At 52.9% G+C, this 13288-nt stretch overlaps 1 long non-coding RNA gene across 1 annotated transcript; it reads left to right on the forward strand.

Moving 5' to 3' along the window:
• The first annotated feature begins 1331 nt into the window (after positions 1 to 1331).
• Positions 1332 to 2951, forward strand: LOC139586746 (uncharacterized). Its single transcript, XR_011677950.1, has 3 exons — positions 1332 to 1416; positions 1494 to 2704; positions 2792 to 2951. It is a non-coding gene; the product is annotated as an uncharacterized lncRNA (long non-coding RNA).
• Positions 2952 to 13288: the final 10337 nt, after the last annotated feature.

Raw genomic sequence — 13288 nt, forward strand, 5'->3', positions numbered from 1 at the left:
AGGTCACCCACTGCACTCACAGGAATGCCATTTAACTTTGCCTTTCTCTTACCCAGGTGCCACTCATAATAATGGCCACAGCCTTGGAATCAGGATGAAGCCGGAGCCTGAAGGAGCCAGGCACACTCAGGAGAGGGCAAGTATCTGACTCGCTGGGATTTGGCCCACATAACTCTGTACTCATACTTTGGTTTTGTTTTTCTTTATTGTAGCTGACCGAGAGGCTAACAGGCAATCACGGGGCCCTCCGAGGCAGACTCATTTCAGGTGCAACGTGGATCCACATCACCGATCATCCAAAAGATAAGTTGGGGCCACGGCCTGGAGATGGGACAATGGGAGAGTAGTGGGTTGGGAGTTCCTGGGACAGATTTAAAAATTAGCAGAGGGAAAAGCAATCTTCTCCAAGGGGCCTCTTAGGACATCTAAAGGGAGAGGCTCTACTTGTGACGGCAGCTTTCAGGCGGGCAGCGCAGAACAGTTCCGGGCCACGTCGTGTTGTCCGGCGTACCGTGTTACCTAGTGTGTCTTTGGGGTCCCTTTTGCCTTTTCCCCTCGAGACCCTCACCACAAGCATGATGTGTTGCGTTTGTTGTCCCCCTGTTTATCACGCTCCGTGTCACGGGTGTCCGCACATATTTGTGCCGGAGCTGCCCTGCCCTGCCCTGCCGCATAGCCTGCTGCAAGAGGACAAGTCCCAGGGACTTGCAGTTTGTGGGGTGTTGCCAGACTCTAGATGATATTCCTAGATAGACAGGAGATGTTTGGAGCTGTGAAGTTATCCCGCAGCCCTTTGACTTTTGTCCTCACTTTCTTTCAGATGCAGAAGGATAAAATCCTGGGCAAAATCCATCCACCCACCCCGAGTGAGGAGGTTCCCCCGGGCAGGTCAGGCACTGTTTGTCTCTGCAGGGGGAGTGTAAGGTGTGACTCTGTTACAGCACTGTTCTTTTTCTTTTCAGGAGGTAAAGCTGGATATCGGCGGGCAAGGTGAGCATTGAGTAGCGTACAGAAGCAGTTGTTATTGCTCCAGTCTCACTTTCCGGTGCAACTCTGAGCATCCGTTCCTGTTTCTGCGCTTTAGGCAATCCACTCGGAGTACGCAGAGCCCCAGTCACCAACCGGCCGACACACCGGGTGCGCCGCTCTCCCGAGCCCTGCGGAAGAATCACGGGACTTGGCGATGAAGCCTCTGCCTTTTCTGTTTAAAGGTGTCACCAGGGTAGCCTTTGGCAATGGCTGAGGAGTCACGGTGAGTAGGGGAAGTAGGGAGGAGGAGCGAGGGTCCCCTCAGGTTTCAGCAATGCCACATGACCTCGTCTCCTCTTACCCCAGGCTTACCCCGTGACAACGGCATCAGCCTCGGAGCGCGGCCGAAGGGTGCGGCCCCAGGAGCCGGGCATTCTTAGGGGAACGGTGAGTAGCAGAATTGTTGGGTTTTGGGCAGTGTGCTGCAGAGATCATGCATTGATATTTGGATTTCTTTCATGTAGATGACTAAGAAACAACAGGAAGCTGTTGAACAACAGCACCAGCAGGAACTTCCCAGATGTTGCGGCTCCCTTCTTTTGCACCTGACACGGACCGGCATCCCCAGCTGTGCGAGAGATAAGTAGAGGGCTACAACCCAGAGAGGGGATGAAAGCAGGGTGCTGGTTTGGGAATTACTGGGAGGGGTTTTTGAGTCTCCTTTGGAGATGGGTGGGTGTCCATGAAGCGGCCCCTTAGGCCCCATAAAAGCAAAGCCTGACTTTGGATCACAGTGCTGAGGTGCGCAGGGCAGAGCAGTCCCGGTGTGTATCGTGTCACTTGTCTTTTGTGTGTTATGTGTTGTTTGGGTATATCATGTCTATTACTTTAAGCCTTGGAGGGGCCTGTCAGAAACCCTGGCATCATTGTTAGCATCTGTGATCTCTGCATTCCTCGGCCTGGCAGCCAAGCCGTAGAACTTTGGCCTCAGGAGCTCAGACAGGCATCAGACTCTCTTGTCTCTTTAGAAGCATCCGGTCAGGTGTCTTTTCAGGTCTTGTTCTGAGCTGTACGGACAGCTCTGCCCCGCCAGGATCCATTATGGCGGACTAGGACTTGAAAGAACGTGAGGGCAGGTAGAGGCTCCTGGCCGTAGGATTCTCGGGCGTCCATCTTTGCAGTTCTTGGAATAAATCATTCGGTTAGCATCTTCTTCCTCCAGGTTTCTCTGAGCCTCATCAGCTCACCATCGGTCTCCCCTCGGTCATCTCCTTTTGCATTCTCTCAGTCCTTGCAGCCATTTTCCTTGCCAGGAGATTTCTGTCCGTGTTGTGTCCCTGTTGTCTGTCACGTCCTGTTCTGTGTCACGGGTGTGTGCACACATTTGTGCCGGAGCTGCTCTGCCCTGCTGCATAGCCCGGTGCAATATGAGAAGTCCCGGGGACTTGGAGTTTGTAATGTGGGGTGTAGTTGGACTCTAGATGGGATTTGTAGATGGACACAGGATATCTGGAGCTCTTAAGTTATCCTGCAGCAGTTTGACTCTTGTCCTGACTTTGTTTTCAGATTCAGATGGATTAAATGTGTGCAAGAGGGCCCCATCCCGGGTGAGTGGTTTCCCCCGAGCAGGTGAGGCACCATTTGTCTCTGCAGCGGAAGTGTATGTGGTGACTCTGTTACAGCTCTGTTCTTTGTCTTTCTTTTTAGGAAGTAAGTCTGGGTACCAGCAGTCAAGGTGAGCAGTGGAGAGAAGTAGCTGTTATTGCTCCAGTCTCAGTTTCTGGTGCTGCTCTAAGCTTCCTTTCTCTTTTTTGTGGTTTAGGCAATCCACTCGGAGCCTGCCAAGCCCCCGTCACCAGCCGGCCGATGCACCGGGTTCCCTGCACGTGTGAGCCCTGTGGATGCATTACAGGACCTGGTGATGAAGCCCTGAACTCTTCTATTTAAAGGTGCCATCCGGGTGGCCTTGGGCACCTGCAGAGGAGTTGTGTTGAGTTGGGGAAGTAGGGAGGAGGAGCGAGGGTCCCCTCAGGTTTCAGCCATGTCAAATCACCTCCTCTCCTCTTAACCCAGGCATCCCCTGGGGCGACGGCCTTGGTCTCCGAGCGTGCCCGAAGAGTGCGGCCCGAGCAGCCGGGCGTTCTTAGGAGCACGGTGAGTAGCAGACTTGTGGGGTTTTGGCCGATGGGCTGCCAAGATTGGGCACTGATGTTTGGTTCTCTTTAATACAGCTGTGTGAGAGACACCAGCCCGATGCCAGCAGGACCTTCCCGGCTGACGAGGCGGCCTTGCTTCGCACCCGAGACCGGCATCCCCAGCTGTGCGAGAGATAAGTAGAGGGTCACAACCTGCAGAGGGGATGAAAGCTGGGTGCTGGTTTGGGAGTTACTGGGAGGGGTTTTTGAGTTTCCTTTGGAGGTGGGTGGGTGTCCATGAAGCGGCCCCTTGGGCCCCCTAAAAGCAAAGCCTGACTTTGGATCCCAGTGCTGAGGTGCGCAGGGCAGAGCAGTCCCGGTGTGTATCGTGTCACTTGTCTTTTGTGTGTTATGTGTTGTTTGGATATGTCATGTCTTTTCCTTTAGGCCTCTGAGGGGCCTGTCAGAAACCCTGGCATCATTGTTAGCATCTGCGATCTCTGCATTCCTCGGCCTGGCACCCAGGCCATAGAACTTTGGCCTCAGGAGCTCAGACAGGCATCAGACTCTCTTGTCTCTTTAGCAGCATCTGGTCAGGTGTCTTTTCAGGTCTTGTTCTGAGCTGTGTGGACAGCTGTGCCCCGCCAGGATCCATTATGGCGGACTAGGACTTGAAAGAATGTGAGGGCAGGTAGAGGCTTCTGGCCGTAGGATTCTCAGGCATCCATCTCTGCAGTTCTTGGAATAAATCATTCGGTTAGCATCTTCTTCCTCCAGGTTTCTCTGAGCCTCATCAGCTCACCATCGGTCTCCCCTCGGTCATCTCCTTTTGCATTCTCTCAGTCCTCGCAGCCATTTTCCTTGCCAGGAGATTTCTGTCCGTGTTGTGTCCCCATTGTCTGTCACGTCCTGTCCTGTGTCACGGGTGTGTGCACACATTTGTGCCGGAGCTGCTCTGCCCTGCTGCATAGCCTGGTGCAATAGGACAAGCCCTGGGGAGTTGAAATTTGTAATGTGGGGTGTACTTGGAATCTAGATGCTATTCCTATATTGACCTGAGGTGTTTGCAGCTTTTGAGTCATCCTGCAGGTGTTTGACATATGTTCTGACTTCCTTTCAGGTGCAGATGCATTGCATCCATGGCCGAGCCCCCCATCCTGGGTGAGGGGGTTCCCACAAGCAGGTCAGTCACCATTTGTCTCTGCAGGGGGAGTGTCAAGGGTGACACCCTGTTACAGCTTTTTTTTTTTGTCTTTATTTTTAGGAAGTAAAGCTGGACCGCAGCAGTCAAGTTCAGGAGAGCAAGGTGATCAGTAGCATTTCTTGTTGCTGAGCTCTCAATTCCTGGGGCAAGTCTAAGTCTCCATTCTCGTTTTTGTGCCTTAGGCCATCCACTCAGAGCATGCCAGGCTGCCATCCCCAGTGGCCGATGGACCGGGTTTGCCACTCTCGCCAGCCCTGTGTGCCAGGTTAGGAACTGCCGAGGAGCTGCGGTGAGTCGGGGAAGTAGGGAGGAGGAGCGAGGGTCCCCTCAGGTTTCAGCCATGCCAAATCACCTCATCTCCTCTTAACCCAGGCACCCCCCGGGGCGACGGCCTTGGTCTCCGAGCGTGCCCGAAGAGTGCGGCCCGAGCAGCCGAGCGTTCTTAGGAGCACGGTGAGTAGCAGACTTGTGGGGTTTTGGCCGATGGGCTGCCACGATCGGGCACTGATGTTTGGTTCTCTTTAATACAGCTGTGTGAGAGACACCAGCCCGATGCCAGCAGGACCTTCCCGGCTGACAAGGCGGCCTTGCTTCGCACCCGAGACCGGCATCCCCAGCTGTGCAAGAGATAAGTAGAGGGTCACAACCTGCAGAGGGGATGAAAGCAGGGGGCTGGTTTGGGAATTACTGGGAGGGGTTTTTGAGTCTCCTTTGGAGGTGGGTGGGTGTCCATGAAGCGGCCCCTTGGGCCCCCTAAAAGCAAAGCCTGACTTTGGATCCCAGTGCTGAGGTGCGCAGGGCAGAGCAGTCCCGGTGTGTATCGTGTCACTTGTCTTTTGTGTATTATGTGTGTTTGGATATGTCATGTCTTTTACCTTAGGCCTTTGAGGGGCCTGTCAGAAACCCTAGCTTCATTGTTAGCATCTGCGATCTCTGCATTCCTCGGCCTGGCACCAATGCCATAGAACTTTGGCCTCAGGAGCTCAGACAGGCATCAGACTCTCTTGTCTCTTTAGCAGCATCTGGTCAGGTGTCTTTTCAGGTCTTGTTCTGAGCTGTATGGACAGCTGTGCCCCGCCAGGATCCATTATGGCGGACTAGGACTTGAAAGAACGTGAGGGCAGGTAGAGGCTTCTGGCCGTAGGATTCTCAGGCATCCATCTCTGCAGTTCTTGGAATAAATCATTCGGTTAGCATCTTCTTCCTCCAGGTTTCTCTGAGCCTCATCAGCTCACCATCGGTCTCCCCTCGGTCATCTCCTTTTGCATTATCTCAGTCCTTGCAGCCATTTTCCTTGCCAGGAGATTTCTGTCCGTGTTGTGTCCCTGTTGTCTGTTACGTCCTGTCCTGTGTCACGGGTGTCTGCACACACATTTGTGCCGGAGCTGCTCTGCCCTGCTGCATAGCCTGGTGCAATATGAGAAGTCCCAGGGAGTTGAAGTTTGTAATGTGGGGTGTAGTTGGACTCTAGATGGGATTTGTAGATGCACAAAGGATATCTGGAGCTCTTAAGTTATCCTGCAGCAGTTTGACTCTTGTCCTGACTTTGTTTTCAGATTCAGATGGATTAAATGTGTGCCAGAGGGCCCCATCCCGGGTGAGTGGTTTCCCCCGAGCAGGTGAGGCACCATTTGTCTCTGCAGCAGAAGCGTATGTGGTGACTCTGTTACAGCTCTGTTCTTTGTCTTTCTTTTTAGGAAGTAAGTCTGGGTACCAGCAGTCAAGGTGAGCAGTGGAGAGAAGTAGCTGTTATTGCTCCAGTCTCAGTTTCTGGTGCTGCTCTAAGCTTCCTTTCTCTTTTTTGTGGTTTAGGCAATCCACTCGGAGCCTGCCAAGCCCCCGTCACCAGCCGGCCGATGCACCGGGTTCCCTGCACGTGTGTGCCCTGTGGATGCGTTACAGGACCTGGTGAGGAAGCCCTGAACTCTTCCATTTAAAGGTGCCATCCGGGTGGCCTTGGGCACCTGCGGAGGAGTTGTGTTGAGTCGGGGAAGTAGGGAGGAGGAGCGAGGGTCCGCTCAGGTTTCAGCCATGCCAAATCACCTCCTCTCCTCTTACCCCAGGCAACCCCCGGGACAACGGCATCAGCCTCGGAGTGCGGCCGAAGGGTGCGGCCCCAGGAGCCAGGCATTCTTAGGAGAACGGTGAGTAGCAGAATTGTTGGGTTTTGGGCAGTGTGCTGCAGAGATCATGCACTGATATTTGGATTTCTTTCATGTAGATGACTAAGAAACAACAGGGAGCTGTTGAACAACAGCGCCAGCAAGAACTTCCCAGATGTTGAGGCTGCCTTCTTTTGCCCCTGACACGGACCGGCATCCCCAGCTGTGCGAGAGATAAGTAGAGGGGTACAACCCAGAGAGGGGATGAAAGCGGCGTGCAGGGTAGGGACCCACCGGAGGGGTTTTTGAGTCTCCTTTGCAGATGGGAGTGTCCATGAGGCGCCCCATAAAAGCCAAGCCTGACTTTGGATCCCAGTGCTGAGGTGCGCAGGGCAGAGCAGTCCCGGTGTGTATCGTGTCACTTGTCTTTTGTGTATTATGTGTGTTTGGATGTGTCATGTCTTTTACCTTAGGCCTTTGAGGGGCCTGTCAGAAACCCTGGCATCATTGTTAGCATCTGCGATCTCTGCATTCCTCGGCCTGGCACCCAAGCCATAGAACTTTGGCCTCAGGAGCTCAGACAGGCATCAGATTCTCTTGTCTCTTTAGAAGCATCCGGTCAGGTGTCTTTTCAGGTCTTGTTCTGAGCTGTGTGGACAGCTGCAGCCTGGAAGGTTCTATTATGGTGGACTAGGACTTTTAAGAATGTGAGGACAAGTAGAGGATTCTGACCGTAGGCCTCCTGCGCATTCATCTTTGCAGTTCTTGGAATAAATCATTCAGTTTAGCATCTTCTTTCTCCAGGGTTCTCTGAGCCTCATCAGCTCACCATCCATCTTACCTCAGTCATCTAATTTTCTGTCCTTGTGCTCCTTGCAGTCATCCTTCTTGCCCAGAGATTTCTGTCTGTGTTGTGTCCCCGTTGTCTGTCATGTCCTGTCCTGTGTCACGGGTGTGCGCACACATTTGTGCCGGAGCTGCTCTGCCCTGCCGCATAGCCTGGTGCAATAGGACAAGCCCTGGGGAGTTGAAATTTGTCATGTGGGCTGTACTTGGACTCCAGATGCCATTCCTATATTGACCTGAGGTGTTTGTAGCTTTTGAGTTATCCTGCAGGTGTTTGACATATGTTCTAACTTGCTTTCAGATGCAGATGCATTGCATCCATGGCCGAGCCCCCCATCCTGGGTGAGGGGGTTCCCACAAGCAGGTCAGTCACCATTTGTCTCTGCAGGGGGAGTGTCAAGTGTGACACCCTGTTACAGCTTTTTTTTTTTTTTTGTCTATTTTTAGGAAGTAAATCTGGACCCTAGCAGTCAAGTTCAGGAGAGCAAGGTGATCAGTAGCATTTCTTGTTGTTAAGGTCTCAATTCCTGGGGCAAGTCTAAGTCTCCATTCTCGTTTTTATGCTTTAGGCCATCCACTCAGAGCCTGCCAAGCCCCTGTCACCAGCCGGCCGATGCACCGGGTTCCCTGCACGTGCGAGCCCTGTGGATGCATTACAGGACCTGGTGATGAAGCGCTGAACTCTTCTATTTAAAGGTGCCATCCAGGTGGCCTCGGGCACCTGCCAAGGAGTTGCGGTGTGTCGGGGAAGTAGGGAGGAGGAACGAGGGTCCGCTCAGGTTTCAGCCATGCCAAATCACCTCATCTCCTATTACCCCAGGCTTACCCCGTGACAACGGCATCAGCCTCGGAGTGCGGCCGAAGGGTGCGGCCCCAGGAGCCGGGCATTCTTGGGAAAACGGTGAGTAGCAGAATTGTTGGGTTTTGGCAGGTGTGCTGCAGAGATCATGCACTGATATTTGGATTTCTTTCATGTAGATGACTAAGAAACAACAGGAAGCTGTTGAACAACAGTACCAGCAGGAACTTCCCAGATGTTGCGGCTGCCTTCTTTTGCACCTGACACGGACCTGCATCCACAGATGTCTGAGAGATAAGTAGAGGGCCACGACCCACAGGGGGGATGAAAGCAGGGTGCTGGTTTGGGAATTACTGGGAGGGGTTTTTGAGTCCCCTTTGGAGGTGGGTGGGTGTCCATGAAGCAGCCCCTTAGGCCCCCTAAAAGCAAAGCCTGACTTTGGATCACAGTGCTGAGGTGCACAGGGCAGAGCAGTCCTGGTGTGTATCGTGTCACTTGTCTTTTGTGTATTATGTGTGTTTGGATGTGTCATGTCTTTTACCTTAGGCCTTTGAGGGGCCTGTCAGAAACCCTGGCATCATTGTTAGCATCTGTGATCTCTGCATTCCTCAGCCTGGCACCCAAGCCATAGAACTTTTGACTCAGGAGCTCAGACAGGCATCAGACTCTCTTGTCTCTTTAGAAGCATCCGGTCAGGTGTCTTTTCAGGTCTTGTTCTGAGCTCTGTGGACAGCTGTACCCGCCAGGATCCATTATGGCGGACTAGGACTGGAAAGAACGTGAGGGCAGGCAGAGGCTTCTGGCCGTAGGATTCTCAGGCACCCATCTCTGCAGTTCTTGGAATAAATCATTCGGTTAACATCTTCTTCCTCCAGGTTTCTCTGAGCCTCATCAGCTCACCATCGGTCTCCCCTTGGTCATCTCCTTTTGCATTCTCTCAGTCCTCGCAGCCATTTTCCTTGCCAGGAGATTTCTGTCCGTGTTGTGTCCCTGTTGTCTGTTACGTCTTGTCTGTCCTGTGTCACGGGTGTGTGCACACACATTTGTGCCGGAGCTGCTCTGCCCTGCCGCATAGCCTGGTGCAGTAGGAGAAGTCCCGGGGACTTGGAGTTTGTAATGTGGGGTGCAGTTGGACTCTAGGTGGGATGTGTAGATGGACAGAAGATATCTGGAGCTCTTAAGTTATCCTGCAGCCCTTTGACTCTTGTCCTAACTTTCTTTCAGATGCAGAAGGATAAAATCCAGGGCAGGGCCCCCATCCCAGGTGCGGGGATTCCCCCGAGCAGGTCAGTCACCGTTTGTCTCTGCAGAGGAAGCATAAATGGTGGCCGTTACAGCATTGTTCTTTGTTTCTCTTTTTAGGAGGTCAAGGCCGAGAGCAGCAGTCAAGGCCGAGTGGGCAAGGTGAGCATTGATTAGCGTACAGAAGCAGTTGTTATTGCTGAGTTCTCAGTTTTGTTGCAGCTCTAAGCATCTCCTCCTTTTTTTTTATTTTAGGTGGTCCACTTGCCATCTATCCTGGCCGAGCACGCCCATGTCAGGTGGGTGAGAGCTTAAGGTATCGGTGTGGCATCCTTGTCAGATTTGGGAGGTTGCGTGTTCACAGTATCTCAGCATGCTTTTCTGCTTTGTTTCATTGCAGGTGCCGTCGCTGCCCTAGGCACGCCAAGGAACAGAAGAGGGCAGGTGAGTCAGAGTTTAGGCAGGCTGACTCATAGGTGAGCATTACACAGCAGCATGCTAAGCGTGTACCTTTTCTTTTTGCAGGTATCTTCCGGGCAGCCTCCGGAGCCAAATCAAGATTTGAGGTGAGCCGGGGCAGTGGTGCGGAGGAGTCCCGGGGATTACTGGTTTTGAGGGCAATAGTCACGTTTTCTGTTTTGTCTCAGGTACCCTGAGGAGGCTCGTAGCCCAAGCTTGGAAACGGCAGCACCGAAGCACACACGGAGAGCATCTCCACGTCCACGTCCGACCGAGGATGGATTTCATCCGCTCCTCTTCCAAAAGCTAAGTGTTGGGGCCAGTGAGTGGGAGAAGGGGAAAAGCCTTTACTCTCACAGGAGGCAATCAGATGTCAGCTTAGCGGAGAGGTCTGTAGGGGCATGGGCTCTCTGGAAGTAAAGGGAGAGGGTTTCCCCTCAGCCTCGCCAGAGCCTTTGCCGGGCACAGCAGTTCTGACCCATCTGCACATTTTCGCGTACTTGGCGTCGTCCGCCTTCCTCGACTCGACGTCGTCATGGATCTTTCCCCCGAGGAGCTCGCCTTCACGTCCGGAGCCACGGCCACGGTCACCCGGCAGTCGGCTTCCTTCTCTAGTCTCGCCGAGCCTCTCGAGCATCCTCTTAACTGCTTCGGCACTAACTTCTTTTGACGAGTTCCATTTCATCATCACGTGCTATCGTCATAGGGCTTCCTTTCCTTTGGCATCATCAGCCTCTGGCTCATCTTCTGCTAGGAATCTCAGGTCCCTAAGGGGACAGTGCCAGGCAGTTGCCACTCATCTCTGTGTTATGTTGTCCGTGTCTGTGTTATGTTGTCCATGTCTGTGTCATGTCGTCCGTGTCTGTGTTATGTAGTCTGTGTCCATTGTTTTCCGTGTCACAGGCCTTTGTCACATCTCGACGCTTTATCGGCACTATTCCGTGCCACGTAGGCCATATTCTACTCACGTTCCTTTCCGGATATCCCGTATTCCAGCATCTTTACATTTTTACTCTTTGAGACAGGAATGTCTTAAAGGGACAAGATGTTCTCATCCGTCTTCCTTTTCACTACCAGCTTTGCTAGTGCCTTTTTTTCCACGCCATTCTCTTGGACTTCCTGAGGGAGCGTCTTACACCCTCCTCACGTGACTGCAGGAGTTCTATAGGTTCCATCTTCCCAAGGGGTATAGGGCTCAAGAATTAATATTCCAGAGAGCTATCTCAAGTCGTGGCTTATGCTGTATGTGCTTACATTGTTTGTACCTATGCTGGTTTATACTGTATGTACTTATACTGTATGTACTTACACTGCGTGTACCTATGCTGGTTTATATTGTATGTACTTACACTCCATGTACACTTGCACTGTATGCGTCGGCTTATATGGTGTGTACTCATGTTGTACCGCTTATGGTTGGAGCTGCCCTGCCCTGGCATGTAGTCACAGTTAGGTAGAACAGTTATAAAAACTGTATTGTTCATCTGTCTTTAATGGGGTTTTGGGTAGAAAATTTATTGGTCAGAGCAGGGACAAGTCCTAGCTGTCAGCCACTCATTGACCACTTCCTGTCATCTCACAGGTCCCCGAGGCTGCCGATTTCCCCAGAATCTACCATTTGACGTTGAGGACCGGCAGCCAGAAGAAGCGTGGAACCGCGTTCTTCAGCGTCTCGAGTAAGGGCCGCAGGGAACGTTTAAATGGGAGGAGTGCGTGAGCGTGTGTGAGAGCACGTGACTGTGTCTGTCTGCGTCTGCTCATCTCTGCGTGTGTGAGCGTGTGTGAGAACACGTGACTGTGTCTGCTCGTCTCTGCGTGTGTGAGCGCATGCTGACTGGATTTAACCTTGTGCGTGTGACTTTTGCTTTTCAGGTTTTTCAACTCATTTGTAAATTTAGAGTAAAAAATCCCCAGCCGGGTTTACCCCCCCCCCCCCCGGCTGGGTTTTTTTTTTCTTTTTTTTTTCCCCCGGCTGGTTTTTTTTTTCCCCGGTCCCGGTCGGTCTGCGAGGCGACGTTCATCGCCAAAGTTTGAGCGCGGACCGGCCAGGGACCGGGGTTTTCGTCAGGCAGGAGGATGTTTTGGAGGCTCCTGGGAACCACGTTCCCAAGGAGCAATGATTGCTGGGGTGTAATTTAGCAGTTGCGATGAGAGGGATGGTGAGTTTGTGTGTCATGTGAAGGGGGTGTTAATGGTAGATGAGTGCTGTTCTTTGTGTGCTTTTGTTGTTTTGGGTGTCCTGTAACAATAAATCCACATGTAAGGAAAATAGAAAAAGGTTATCATCTTGTGTTAATATGTGTGTTGTGTTGTATTGCTCTGTATTGCAGGGTGAGCTCTCTCCTCCTTGCTGTGACACCTGGGCTGGCAGGGATGACACAGTGACCTCGGCCGGCCGATGCTGCCCGTGCCATCACCTGGCACTGACGTGTTTGATGAAAATCCTTTTGCTGGGATTTTTCTCCTGAGAAGCCTCAGAACAGAAATGGAACCAATAACGATCTGCTGGCTGTGGAGTGTGGGCTGGAGATGGTTTAGCAACAGGGGCATCTTGGGTTGGTCTTCTGTGCATTGTTTCTACCTGATGACCAATCATTGTCCAGCGGTGTCGGGGCTGTGAGCAGTCCCAGGTTTTTATTATTCATTCCTTTCCAGCTTTCTGATGTCTCCTTGCTCTTTTAGTGTAGTTCTAATATCTCATTTTCTTTTAATATAATAGAGATCGTACAATAATATTTCAGCCTTCTGAAAGGGGGAGTCAAGATTCTCGTCTCCTCCCTTGTCCTGGGGACCCTCAACCACCACCACAATCAGCGGCCGAGCGGGTTTGTGCGAGCCTCTCAGGAACCCTCGGCCGGTCCGAGTCGGCAGCCCCGGCACGGCCGAGAGCGGGGAAACACCCGAGGGTGCTGAGGGCACCTGGGCTGGGAGCAGACACTCTCTGTGCCCTGAGGGTGCTGAGGGCACCTGGGCTGGCAGGGAGACACTCTCTGTGCCCTGAGGGTGCTGAGGGCACCTGGGCTGGGGGGAGACACTCTCTGTGCCCCGAGGGTACTGAGGGCACCTGGGCTGGGGGGAGACACCCTCTGTGCCCCGAGGATGCTGAGGGCACCTGGGCTGGGGGGAGACACTCTCTGTGCCCCGAGGGTGCTGAGGGCACCTGGGCTGGGGGGAGACACCCTCTGTGCCCCGAGGATGCTGAGGGCACCTGGGCTGGTTGCCTTTGCAGCAGAAGAGACACCAGAGACAGCGGTAGAAGATAAAGCGCCGACTCTTAGCAGGGGTTATTCCAAGGTTTTATTAGGAGTCCCAAAGGAGCTCCTGCACCTGAGGGGGTTCCTGCCAAGAGCCCCAGGGAGATGTGCCAAGGTTACATTTAAAGGGAGGTGGAAACCAAAAGTAGATAACATCCTACCAACCATTAAGTGGCCCTAAGGGATGGATGCTGGGGGATAGACATACAGGACAGCGTATGGGGCAAGGCTTGGGGGGCTGACCCCCAGCCTCTGGCTAATCACTCGACACTTGGACC

This window comes from Agelaius tricolor, unplaced genomic scaffold (genome assembly GCF_023055355.1).
Source record: "Agelaius tricolor isolate 1412-34295 unplaced genomic scaffold, bAgeTri1.0.p SCAF_136, whole genome shotgun sequence".
NCBI classification, from domain to species: Eukaryota; Metazoa; Chordata; class Aves; order Passeriformes; family Icteridae; genus Agelaius; species Agelaius tricolor.